General features: G+C 33.7%; 1 long non-coding RNA gene across 2 annotated transcripts in view; it reads left to right on the top strand.

Annotated features, from left to right (window-relative positions):
* LOC123379012 overlaps window positions 1–10,942 on the top strand; it is a 267,296-nt gene extending 256,354 nt beyond the window's left edge. The window contains exons 2-3 of one of the 2 annotated variants that reach the window (XR_006582897.1): window positions 6,592–6,705; window positions 8,354–10,942. This is a non-coding gene — a long non-coding RNA (uncharacterized LOC123379012). The remainder of the gene's footprint in view (window positions 1–6,591; window positions 6,706–8,353) is intronic. The other variant, XR_006582898.1, reaches the window with a different exon arrangement.
* The last annotated feature ends 2,596 nt before the right edge of the window (window positions 10,943–13,538 follow it).

Below are 13,538 nucleotides of genomic sequence, written 5' to 3'. Positions count from 1 at the left end.
AAGCTACAACATTCTAAGTATTTTCGTGGTAGCAGCTGGGTAGACACTTGTCTGATCTTGAATGACATTTCTTACGTGCTTTTATGCTAGGTTATTAAGATGATAATTCATCTCATTTGTAAAGTCTTCTAACCTTCCCTTGTTATAACTTAGTCCAATGTTTAACAGCTCACACTGTCAAGAACATTTTCTTTATATCTAACTCACATCCCTTGCACTCTTCTTAGAGGACATAGATAAAAATATGTACCTATTTCCTGAATAAAAATCCTAACGAAGGCCACTGCTGCATTTCTTATAAAGATAGAAAAGTTGTAGTAAGGTGACTAAGTAAATTAGTTCTCCCAAATATTTTAAAAGAACACAGAAAATGATTGGAAGAAGAGAGTCAGCCACCTTACTGATCAGTTAATAGAATATTCTATCATGGTCATTATTGAATTCTTATACAGAAAACATTGTAACATATGAATAAATCCAATTAAGTATCTATTAACTACAATGCATATGTAGATTAGTACATAAAAAATTGGCCAATCTTTACTAAATCTTGTAACTATATTCTCAACACCTTTTAAGATGTAATATACTGAAATAGATACATTTTTTCACAATGCTTATATATGGATGTGCACATGTACAAATATATGCATTCATATTGTAAAGTAAACAGTTTATGCAGAAACACATATTAAATGCTTTCAAATATAGGACACTTTAGCAAGTAATATCGTTGCCCTAAAGAAAAAACAGGTGTAGTTGAATATAGTTATCATTATAGTCAGGACATTTTCACATAACATTGAGATATATCTGAGAAATCAAAAGACCATATCTCTAAATGTAGTATATTATTAGGTGAGTCCTAATTTTGCTTGTAAGAGTGGGAGACTAATGTATTTTGCACAAAAAAAATCATTTCTATTGCATTATTACCTTTTTGTTAAATAAAAAATTTAAAGCACTCAGGACAGAGCTCGGCATGAAGTAGTTACTAAAAATTATTTATTAATTGCACTTTCCATTAGTACCCTGAACATCTCAAGTTACAGACTACAAGTGATGTTAATGCCCAGTCTTTCTAAAACATGTATTTTATCATTCCACTTTCCAGATCGAGAGCTTATTTGTTCATTTATTTTTTGTTCTAAAATCAAGGGGTTTTGGTCAGACCCTACTGTTCTCCATACTTTGCCTCTCCCCAGCTACTAACTAACATTAATTCTCCTTTGCGTAATATTTGCTCTCGACTGCTATCTCCCTGATGACTTCATGAATGCCATATTCGTTCCCAGTTCTCCACATTTACTCAAGCTATTTCTCATAGCTGAAATGCTTTCCCCCATGGCATCCATTCATCAAATCTTAGTCTTTATCTTGTCACTACAGTTGCTACTACTGTGGGAAATGTTTACTAAGTATCACACACCAAAGAAAGTCTTCCATCTTCACTTACAAGTAATCGCAACATAGAATTTAATATTTTATTCATCCTTGAATATATTAAAAGGATTTGAGAAGAAAAAGATTAATTAGTAACATATAGTCTATGATTTTTAAAGTTTTCATGAATAGAAGTAAACAGGTCAGATACTGTGGCCTTTCATTCACTATAAGACGTTAATTGAGTACTAATTTTTACCAGTCACTATTCTACATACTTGGAATTATGAAGCCCCCCTTCATATCTGGGGGGGGGGGCTTGGTGAGTGGAGAATATCCCTGGCTATGTTCAAACTTACATCTAATGAAAAAGACAGGTGTTAACTAATAAATATGAAAATGAGTATATTATCTAGTAAATTACACATGAGAGGTACTAATGAATAAAAGAGTAAAGTAGGATATGGAAAATGTGGAGCCACATCTTGGTTGAGAAGTTTGAGCAGTGAAGTGAATGAGAGTTATTAAAAAGTGGAGATAGAATAAACAATGATTTTAAGGAGTTAGATTGTAAAAGCAGAAAAAAAATAGGACACCAATCAGAAAGAGCTAGCCTAGAAAGAATATTTTAGATGGTAAAAATTAGGAAATAATTGAAAATATGGACTACTCTCAATTGTCAATTGGAGGTAGAGGCAGGAAAATATAATTAGTTGGACAGAGGAAGCAGAGACCATGATTGGAGCTGACTCTCATAGAGTAAATGACTGTTTGGGATTGCTTTGAGATAAGCAAAGCATGAGGTTTCCACCTTGATGTGATCTTATCAATGTGTATTTCTCTGTGCACCTGGAAACCCTAGGTTTTTACTCCTTTGTTATTATAAAAGTTTAATAAGATAAATGAAGGAAAGGAGTCTCTCAACCATTAATGTGGCCTCTTGGCTGCTGAGAACTTATTAAAAATAATGAGGAGCTACAAGGGCCCTTGAATATTCCTTTCGAAGTGGGGATTTGGAACACTTAAAAGCTTAGAAGGCGGTATTAGTGATATGAATTGGGAGGCAAAATCAACTCCATTGACTGTCCTGAACAATGCAAATAAAAGTTTGTCTAGAATGAAACAGTGTGACTTTTGCATCACTATGGTTATTGGGGATCATGAAAAATAGGGTTCCCAGGCTAATAGTTGGATGCGTTGGCACATTAGCAAAAAGTCACATGTGAACCTAAGTCTCTGTGCTAAGAATCTAAATATAAAAGTGTTTCTTCAAAACTATTTTAATAAATTCTTCAACTGTGGTTGAAGAACCGAGGCCCACTGAAACCTTAATGAGGGACTAGATGAGCAATTACACACATTGTTGAAAGATCAATCAGTGAAGAAATTTCTGCAATTTGGTTGGGAAATTCAAATTAAATTTAATGAATATGTTCATTTCTTTCTGAAAGCTGAATGGAGGCTTTCTTTCTGAAAGCCAAAAACTGAATGATGTCTGTTTAATTTTAAGAAGCCTACACGAGGCAAGGTGGGGCAAGGTGGGGCAAGGGATGGAGAATACACTCTTCTTGAAAGATTTCAGAACTAATATGAAGAGGTCTACAGTATATTACATTTGTTGCAATCAGACTTTAGAACTCGTTCTGATTCTACCACTTTGCTAACCTTAAGATGATGAGTGAGTTACATGGCCTCTCTGAGCCATACTAGGGGATGCCTTGGTGGCTCAGTTAAGTGTCCGACTTCACTTTAGGTCATGATACCACAGTTCGTGAGATCAAGCGCGCGTTGGACTCTATTGTCAGTACAGAGCCGACTTCTAGTCTTCTGTCTCCCTCTCTCTCTCTGCTCCTCCCCTGCTTGCTCTCTCTCTCTCTCTCTCAAAAATAAATAAACATTAAAAAAAATTTAAAGGACAGAAAAAAACCCTACGACAAAGACACAGATGCTAGCAGGTAGAATGCTAGTATTGCCCTAGACATGAAATAAATTAAAGGCATCGGTATTGTAATTGTATTGATATTGATGCTGGCATTATTATTCATGGTTAGAGTGGTATTAGTGATCATAATGGTGTTGGTGTTGTATTAATATTGGTGTCAGCAATGGTGCTGGTGTTGATGTTACTATTATGATGTCAGCATTGGTGCTGATGTTGATATTGGTGCTGTTATTGATGTATTAGTACTGACATCAGCATTGGTGCCACTTTTGCTCTTGGGTGTGTATACCTCTGTTGGTGTCAATATTGGCATCAGTGTTGACACTGATATTACAACATGGTGCAGACTGAAGGCAACTATTAGGGCAATAGGAAAAGTATTCGGTCTAAATTTCAGTCATCTACAAGGGCTGGAACTCGTAAGAAAGAATATAAGAACAATCCATCTTCAAAAACTTGGAAGATGAAGACCTTTGCAATGAAAGACAATTAAAGCTCCCAAAGTCTGACAATAAAACTGTATCAGGTTCTCATGTGCATAGAAAGATGTCTTTTGTGTTCGATTGGGAGTTGTAAGTTAAAATTAGGCACTGTAATACATGTTTGAAAGGATCACAGTGTAAATGAAATGAAACACATGTCTACGATAATGCCTGGCACATGGTAGATTATTATTTTGCTGTCAGTCCTCTCTTGCCTATGTTGATTCATCTGGGTTCCCCCCCCCCACATCAAAAGGATAGAATCAACTGCAATCCCGTCTTTTCTGACAGTGTTTGATTTTCTGTGGAAATAAGATTGTATTCATCCTCTTAAAACTAAGAAGTCAATACAAATAATATAAACAATTCTGAAATCAAGATGGCTTTAAGTAGTTCTCTTTATATATTGTATATGTTCTTATAATAGGTACAGTCAAGAGAAGTGGCTACTACAAAACTTCTATTTATTCTCCTTTTTATCACTGAGATCCTGAGAAATAAAAGCATCTGTTAATTTTAAAGTACCTAAAACAAATTTGAAAGATGCAGGGGAAAAATGCAGCTGCTCAAAAATTATTTCTGATTTCTATAAAATCATGGACTGAATGTCTGATATTTTTAGAAATTGGGAAAACAAGCTCATGGATTAAAAATTTAATGGATGTGTTAATTTCCTCCTGAAAGCTGAAAAAAGGATTATGACTGTACAGTCCTCACAAGAAAGCCAAAAAGAAAAAAAAATAATGATTGAGGTCATCCATTTGGCTAATATAGATTGGCTGACAATTTTAGCAGCAGTTCCGCATAACTGATGCAAAAATTTTGGCTACCAAAATTATCAGGACTATTATTCTTGTTCTGATTTCATTACAACTCTTTATGCTTCTAATAGTTTATAATTGTTAGTATGTTCTTATATAAATTATTTATACCTGTATCATTATGTACATAACAAGCTTGTGCTGTGACCATGTATTATTAATATTTTATTCTCTCAAGTGCTTAAGGTATAGTTGTTATCGGTATATATATTTTAAGTGAACTGAATTGTGCAGATTCAGTATGAAATGGGCTTGGATTAATCAATGTTTCCATTTATAATAATTTAAACTTCAGCCTATAACTTCTATATGAAATTTTTATTATTGCTATCAAAAATGTGATACAATAAGAATACCTTTTTTTCTTCAGTTATGAGCCAGAGAAAAATTGAGTAACTTGCAGAGTGAATTTTGTGCAAGATTTTAAAGAAAAAGCGATCAATTGCTTAGAGGATAAGAAGTAGGTTTTTGTTTTGTTTCAATAAATAGTAGGCTGGAATAATGTTTGGGAATACAATAAAGATAATAAGAAATAGAGATATAGAGAATATCTGTCTGAATGAAAAGGAGGGTTACCTTGGGAAGTAGTTAGATGGTTTCATTAAGCAATGTGGGGCCTGCTCGGAATATCAGGACAGAGCAACACATGTTCTATGATTGCTATAGAATGCTACTGTTCCTACAAAGAGTACCAAGATTAGAAGGCATGTGGAAATGTGAATAGTCTTGTTAACAGTGTCCATATATCTGGTCACCATAGTCAACTATAGAGATGTCGTGATAGTAAAGGATAAAAAGATTTTGCAAAGCACTGTGGAATTTTGTGTTTGTAAACTACTTTCCTTGGCGCTAAGAGTAGAAGAGTATCACTGAATTCAGACACTGAAGTTTGGGAAACTTTATAAGTAACCTTTATGAGATTTATGGGAAATGTCATAGGCAAGTTGATTTTTAAGGAAAACAATTGCCAAATATGAATAATCAGTAGTTGCAGTGCTCTCTCTCTCTTCTCTCCCTCTCTCCCTCCATCTCCTTCCCTCTCTTTTATCCCTATAGATATAGAGATATTTTCTGTTTTTGTGGAAACTCTAATATAAATCCAGGGATGTATTTTTAAAAGGATAATATAAAGGGCACCTGGGTGGCTCAGTTGGTTAGGCATCCCAACTTTGGCTCAGGTCATGATCTCATGGTTCGTGGGTTCAAGATCCCTGTCAGGCTCTCTGCTGACAGCTCAGAGCCTAGAGCCTGCTTTGGATTCTGTGTCTCCCTCTTCTTTCTGTCCCTCACCACCTCACTCTCTGCCTCTCTCTCTCTCTCTCAAAAATAGATAAACATTAAAAATTTTTTTAAATAAAAATAAAAGGATAATATAGAGAGGATCAATTTATTTCAGCTTAAATAACTGAAATCAATTTAAAATTAAAAATTAAACAGTATGAAAATGAATTGTAATTCACAATATCATATTAATAACATAAAAGAGAAAATAATATGTTCAACTCAATAACACATAAAACACTTGAAAAAAAATCTACAACCATTCATGATTATATTGTTTTCAAAGCAAATTAGAAATAAGTGTGAATTTGGGGTGCCTGGGCGGCTCAGTCGGTTGAGTGTCCAACTTCGGCTCAGGTCATGATCTTGCGGTTCATGGGTTCAAGCCCTGTGTGGGGCTCTGTGCCGACAGCTCAGAGCCTGGAGACTACTTCGGATCTTGTATTTCCCTCTCTCTCTCTGTGCCTCCCCCACTCATGCTCTGTCTCTCTCACTCTTAAAAATAAGTAAACATTAAAAAAAATGTGAAATTGAAAGCTTTGTCCTTGAGAATGGGAATGAAAAAGATTCATTGTTGTGCTTACTTTTATTTAATATTTTACCAGAGGCCCTCTTCAGTATAATAAAGCAAGAAAAATGTATTAGTGTTTAAAAGACTGAATAAATTTATCTTTCTTTGCAGAAGACTGGATTGTATATATACAAAATCCAATAAATTCCAGATAGGCTCTAAATCTAATTATGGATGGTAAAATAATTTTAGAAGAAAAAAATTGAGTATCCTGAAGATCTTGGGGTAAGCAATGATATTTTAAATAGGACATAATAAGTACCAAACAGGAAAGACTGGGAAATTGGGTATCATTAAAATTAAGAACTCTGTTCATCAATACTCCAATAAAAGAATGAAAGTACAGCCACACGCTGGGAAAGGACACTCATACCACAAATACCCAGTAGAGGACTCAAACACAGAATACATTTTTAAACTCCTGTAATCAATAACAAAAAGACATACAATATAAAAGAAAAAGTCACTACAAAATGGACAATCTAAAAGCAAAATATGACTTAAAGATGTGCTTCAAAAAAAACCAAACCAAAACAACACAAAACAACACAAAACAACAACAACAACAACAACAACAACAACAACAGCAGCAAAACGAAAGGAAAAAGGATATCCAAATGTCCAACAACAAAATTAAAGGTGTTTAGCCTGTTTCCTTGCCAGGGAATTACAAAGTAAAACTTCAATTATATTTAACTATTTAGGTATCAGAATGGATAAAATAAATTAATGGCTTATATAAAGGCTGACAGTACCAGTGTTTGAGAGTAACTGAAATAATAAAAATATACATTGCTGGAGGAAGGGAAAATAAGTAACACCCACCCTAAAAAACTATTTGGCATTATATACTGTAGGTGAACTTAATATTCTTGTATTTTCCCACTATTCCTTGGTATACAGCATAGGTATATCTACCCTCCAATTTTCTTAGGTATGTACTGAAAGGCATAAATCCAGTACTCCTAAGTATGTAGTCATATGTATATGACTCTTGAAAATGTACACACATCTATACTAAGAGGCATGTACAAGATTACAAATAAAGCACCATTTTATTATAACCACAAAACTGGAAATAACCAATGTTCATCCATGATAGAATACATCAGTCATAGTGTATTCATGTCTAGGATTCTATCCAAGAATTCAAGCCAATAAAATACTGCTACATAAAACATGCATTAAGCTTACAAACACAAAGTTGACCAAGATAAATCAGACTATATCATTCTTCTTGCATAAAGTTCAAAAAAGCAGAACTAGTTAATGGTGATTGAAATAAGAATGGAGGCTGCCTTTGGGGAAGGAGTGGTAGTTCTTGGGAGAGAATGAATGAATTGTGTCTGAGGCAGTGGTAATATTCTATTTCTTGATTGAGGCATTGCTTATACAACTACGTTCAATTTGATAAGTGAGTTGTCTCCATATGTTCTGTGCACTTTTCTACATGTATATCATACTTCAAAAATATCATGAAATCCAACAAAAGTAAGCATTGTTGAGAATCAAAAGATATTAAAATGAGATAATACACTTTGGGAAAACTAAAAGAGTAATAAGCCATATAAACCTCATATTTTATCATAAGCATAAAAACTAAAAACAGATAACAAATTGAACTATTTTAAACAAAACAAATCAGCTTTTGTACTGAAGTTAATAGGAAAATTCTTTTCCATTTAAAAACATCAAAGAATCAGAAGAAAAGGGTATTTAAATTAAGGTCAAATTGTAGATTTATGTATTAGAATGAGATTTTTATATTTTTTGTTTCATTAGAATGATTAAATTTCAGTCTTATTCTTGGAATATTACATACCAAAGAAACTAATTATGGTTTCTCTGTAAATTTGTAATTTTTCCCTAATAGGAAAGTTTATTGTTTATTTTATACATTCACTCAGGAAAAAAAATTCCACTCTCTTCAGAAAGAAGACTCCCCATCGGACCAACCTCTCCAGTCTGACTCCCGCTTTGCCAGCGTTGGCTTTCTGTGCTCCAGCCACACTGACTTTGGGGTTTCATTATCTGGCTCTACAACCTATTAGAAAACTCACTAAAAGCAGAGTGCTCCTGTTTTACTGATACTACAGTTCCTGCTCCAGATGTCATGTGTGGTTGATAATTTCAATTAATGGTCCCAATTTTTCACCAGTCTCATCACCCATGCCTTTTGGTAATCCTCTCTACACTGACTCTGGTTCTTGTCATGTAACTTGTTCCAGCCACTGGGAAAGTAGTGGCTTCCTCTCTTGCTGCCTCTCTCTTGCCAAGCCTGCTGGAAGATAAGGCAACTGGTACAGAGCTGAATCACCCTAGTTGTTCCAGCTAAGGCTGCTTTCTAATAGCCAACAGAAATGTACAAAGGCCCAGAAGAGATCATAAGAGCCTTCTGGCAGATAAAGTGCTGGTCAGAGACCCAAGAGTAAGTCCAATTGAGGCCAGCAGAATCATCTAGCCTACCTGTGTATTTGTGAACTATACTTACTGCATAGCTGTTCTAAGCCATTGGATGTTGAGGGTAGGTTGTTATACAGCATTGTTTTAACAATAAACAAGCCATTCCCACCATATGCTTCAAAGATTCTCTTTGCTATACACAGCCAGAATCAAAGAAATGAGCAAAGCAGTCTACTGACTTGAGGTAATTCCCATGCTGCGTAATTTTGACTTTGAAGAAAAATACCAGCTATGGCCTATGGTTCTAGCATAGCACCAAATTATAATATGAAATTATAACCAAAATGATAGCCTTTTTAAATTGGATTTGTGTTTGCAATATTATTCTCATTGACTCTAGACCCATACACACAATGGTAGTAGCTATTTGTCCCTTCCCCAGTTTATATCCCAGCAATTTCTCCTGCCTAGGACCATTTCACATATGGTTTCCTATGTGCATACAATATGATGACTATCCCCTTGTGACCTAGCATCTACTTTCTTAGACCTCAGCTCATTCACCACTTCATGGAAATCTTCCCTGGCTAAATAAGTCAAGGGATTCTCATTTTATTATGTACTTCTCCTTTGTGGCACTGACCAACAGGCAAAATTTTCATTTGTGAAATTTTTAGGTTAATTATCTGTCCTTACCTAGATTTTAAGTTCCATGAAAGCCAAAATATTACATAGTTTTGCTAAATATTTTGTTCTGCCGCCTCTTAACAATGCCTAATGCACAAAAGGCAGTCAATACCTGGTGAATGAATAAACTTAATTTAAAACCATCACAAAATCAATGAAAAAAATTGAATGATGTTTTTTGTGCATTTAATTAATGAGATGATTTTTTTTAATCTGTCAGCCTTCTATAGTAAGAAACTTGAATATGTCAAAAATTTTACTTGAATGATTTAATGAATGATAGAAGAATCTTAAAAGTTGGAGAAAAGCCTATAAACAGAAGAAAAACATGAAAATTTAAGAACTTAAACTGCCTTATAAAGATTACATATATTAATTAAAATCTCATATACTGTACCTCAGTAATTGTTGAGAAAAATATTGCAAAGAAATCCCATATATCAAATTAATAAATCCAATCCAGGCTCATTTAAGTGATAATTTGATAATGGAATAATGCAATATTGATATTAAATTTTAATATCACACATAATCACTTGTGCTCTTCAGATTATATTCAAAATTAAATTTCCAAAGCAGACTTTTTTTTACCAATTAGTGTCAATATGTATCCCCTTCAATTTTTAGTTGAATTAGATTTTTAATAAGAAATGGAAGTGGAGAGTTAGAATAATTATATGGATAATGTAAACAGATGCATCAGCATCGACTTCAAGACTGTTATGTATATAAGGGGATGAAAGAATGTAAGTTTCCATATTTTTTTTATATTTTGATGTTATAATGTATCAGAATATATAATACAACATTAGAGTGTGTGGTAACACTTTTCTGCAACTGTCTGGACTAAAATTGCTAATTAGATGACATTACCATATCTATTCTTTGTATTATTACAAATTTCCCTTTTTCATCTTCCCAACTTCCCTTTCCTGTCTTTGCCATTTGCAGATTTTTCTTTTCTCCCTATGATCCCTCTACATTATGGTACTTACTTGATAAAGAACTTTAATTGTATTACTACCTCTGAATAAAGGGACACTTCTTTCTACCTCCTTCACAAGAATGTAACCTTCCTTGGGCCAACAACTATTTGAGGTATGTTCTCTCTGCAGAAGGTAGAGCACAAGAAAGCAAGTCCAACCTCAAAGCAGTTTTCAAACTTTTACTTGCGTCACCTCCACTAATACCACAGGAGCCAAAGAAAGTCACACAGCCAACCCAACATCTTTGGGTAAAAGAAAATATACTCTTTCATGACAGTGTGGGGAAGAGACACTGAATATTTGTTTAAAAAAATAATCTCATCAACCACACTTACCAAGTAAGTGAAGAATTACAGAAAATAAACCTCAGCTCCTAACACTATTTGCTCTACACATATATGAACACTATTCAAATGCATAGTGTCTAATGAGTTTTAGCACATGTTTTAATTCATCTGTTTTTATTCTAAGATATTAAACGTGTAAGCAAATAATAAAGTTAAACACTTTTTAAAATAAGTTTATTAAGCTTCTTACCTACCAATCACTGCATACAAAAATCCATTGTAACTGAAAAAATATGAGATCCATAAATAGGTTTATAACAAAAAATACGTAAGTGGTCAGACCTTTGAGAAATGGCTCTATTTTTAGAAAGAATGTAGAGCTGTGTTCACTTGTGTTTACTCAAATAAATGCTGAGATAGAAGTAGGCTGTTTCTGTCTCTATCACACTTCACAGTCAACACAAGATTATCTACGCTCATTGCTTATTTTTTTAGTTCATGTCATTGAAGACCATCACCACATAACGATGGTCTGATTTAATCCATTTCTAAAATCCTTAATCATTCTAACAGTTTTATTTCTACATACAAAATACCAAGTTACAGAGAAAATAAGACTGCCTAAAAGGAATAGGTTTCTAAGCTTAAAGTTGTGATTAGATTTTTTCCAAAAGACTGTGAAGTAACTGGCTGTGTGCATTGTATTACTTGTTTCAATACATATTGAGTGTTAATAGTTTATAATTTTCAGTCAGTCAGCATTCATTGAGTTGTTTACCTATCTTACTGCTCAATGATACATTAAAATCCAGGATAAATAATGGTTTCTGCCATCTTCATATAATCTAAACAAGTATTTGAAAATGTAGTCAGGCTTCTTTGTGGGAGAAAAAAAAAAAAAGAAACCACTTGATGAGAAGTTTTATTGGGCATATCCAATCTACAGTTTAGACAATTATTTGAAACTTTTAAATCAGATTTATTTTTATTTTATTGCAATTAAGCAAGCACAAAGTTCCATAATTATATTTCTTGGCATTTTTATTTTATTTTTTAAAAAAAAATTTTTTTAATGTTTTTTATTTTTGAGACAGAGAGACACAGAGCATGAAGGGGGGAGGGGCAGAGAGAGAAGGAGACACAGAATCGGAAGCAGGCTTCAGGCTCTGAGCCATCAGCCCAGAGCCTGATGCGGGGCTCGAACTCACGGACCGCAAGATCGTGACCTGAGCTGAAGTCGGACGCTTAACCGACTGTGCCACCCAGGCGCCCCTTGGCATTTTCATTTTAAAACAACCTCAAACGTAGAGAAGAGTTACAAGTACCATGCAAAGAACTTTTCTTCTCTCTCAAAAATTTCAGTGTAAGCCTGCTGTTCTCCAGCAGGGCACCCTTTCTACCTGGGTTGGGAACTGACTCCCCATGCCACCCTTCCCTTCCATCTAAAAGCCAACTTTACTTTGTCTTCCTAATTGCTTTAAAATGAGATTACCCAAGAAAAGGGGAGGAACAGTTGCAATTATACTTCTGGATTTATTTTTTAGTCATTTGGGTAAGGAATATGTACTGTGTGATCAGTGATAGCAGTATACTGAGAAACCCTGGAAAGAATTAGTACAGAAAATGGTAACTCAATATACCTTTGCTCTGTTTTATGTATTTGGATACCCAAATCTGAGATTATTTATAGAAGAATGCTATATCCCACAAATAGCAAAATTAATCATAGAATAGCATCACTCATGTCTAATGTTTGCCTACTACATATTTTTATTGTATATTATTTGGCAGTAGCCTAAACTAGTAAAGTTTATGTAACAATGAAGATATCTTGAACACATATTTCCATTAGCTTACCTCTAAACATCCAAAGATCATTTTCATATATTTTGTTATAATTGTGAATTATACTTAGTCATGTTCATTAGCATTACTATTTTTTATGTTTACTTTTTAATTTTGCAGGCTAATTTATTTTAAACAATGAATCTTAAAAGATTTTAGGCCTCAATCGAAATATACATGGAGGAAAAAGATAGTCTCTTCCAAAATGAAAATATTTCTGTCTTTATTTCTGGAAAAATGATCTGTTTCTGTAATATCAGGGGCAAAGAAGAAGCATGCTATTAGTACTAAGTGCATTTTCAACAAGTAAACCACAGAGTGCTTTTACAAATCAATATGTTCTGAAAAAAATTTTTTTAACTATCTAGAGATGAAATCATTTTCAAAGTCATAGGACAGTGGAAGATAATGGGTACTGGAAATCTCTCTATTTGAGATGCCCCTGTGTCCTATCCTCCTGGAGAAAAAGGTACATGATTATGCAATGGAGGAATAACAGGTCAGTAATCCTAAATAAAGAGCATGGCCATGGAAACTGATACAGTGGTGAAATAATACTGGAATAAAACTAAATAAAACTGGAATAAAATAATACTGAAATAAAACTGAAAAGGTTTTCCTTTTATATGTTCTAGACTTTTGCAGAGATTTTTCCATTCTGGTATAAATGTTACAATTTAGAAGTACTTTTTCCCATTTACTACTCTATTTCTCCTCCAATAACATATGTGTATGTCAAAGTTTTGATAAACAAAATCAGTACCTATGTTTTGAAAATAATTTTCCCTCACTAGTTTTTATTCAAAAAGTATCATTTAATATATTTTAATTTTCCTGGGAAAACTGTGTA

This window comes from Felis catus, chromosome A1, assembly GCF_018350175.1.
Source record: "Felis catus isolate Fca126 chromosome A1, F.catus_Fca126_mat1.0, whole genome shotgun sequence".
Taxonomy (NCBI): Eukaryota; Metazoa; Chordata; class Mammalia; order Carnivora; family Felidae; genus Felis; species Felis catus.
The sequence above is the reverse complement of the archived record's forward strand: the minus strand, read 5'-3'. Positions and strand labels throughout refer to the sequence as shown.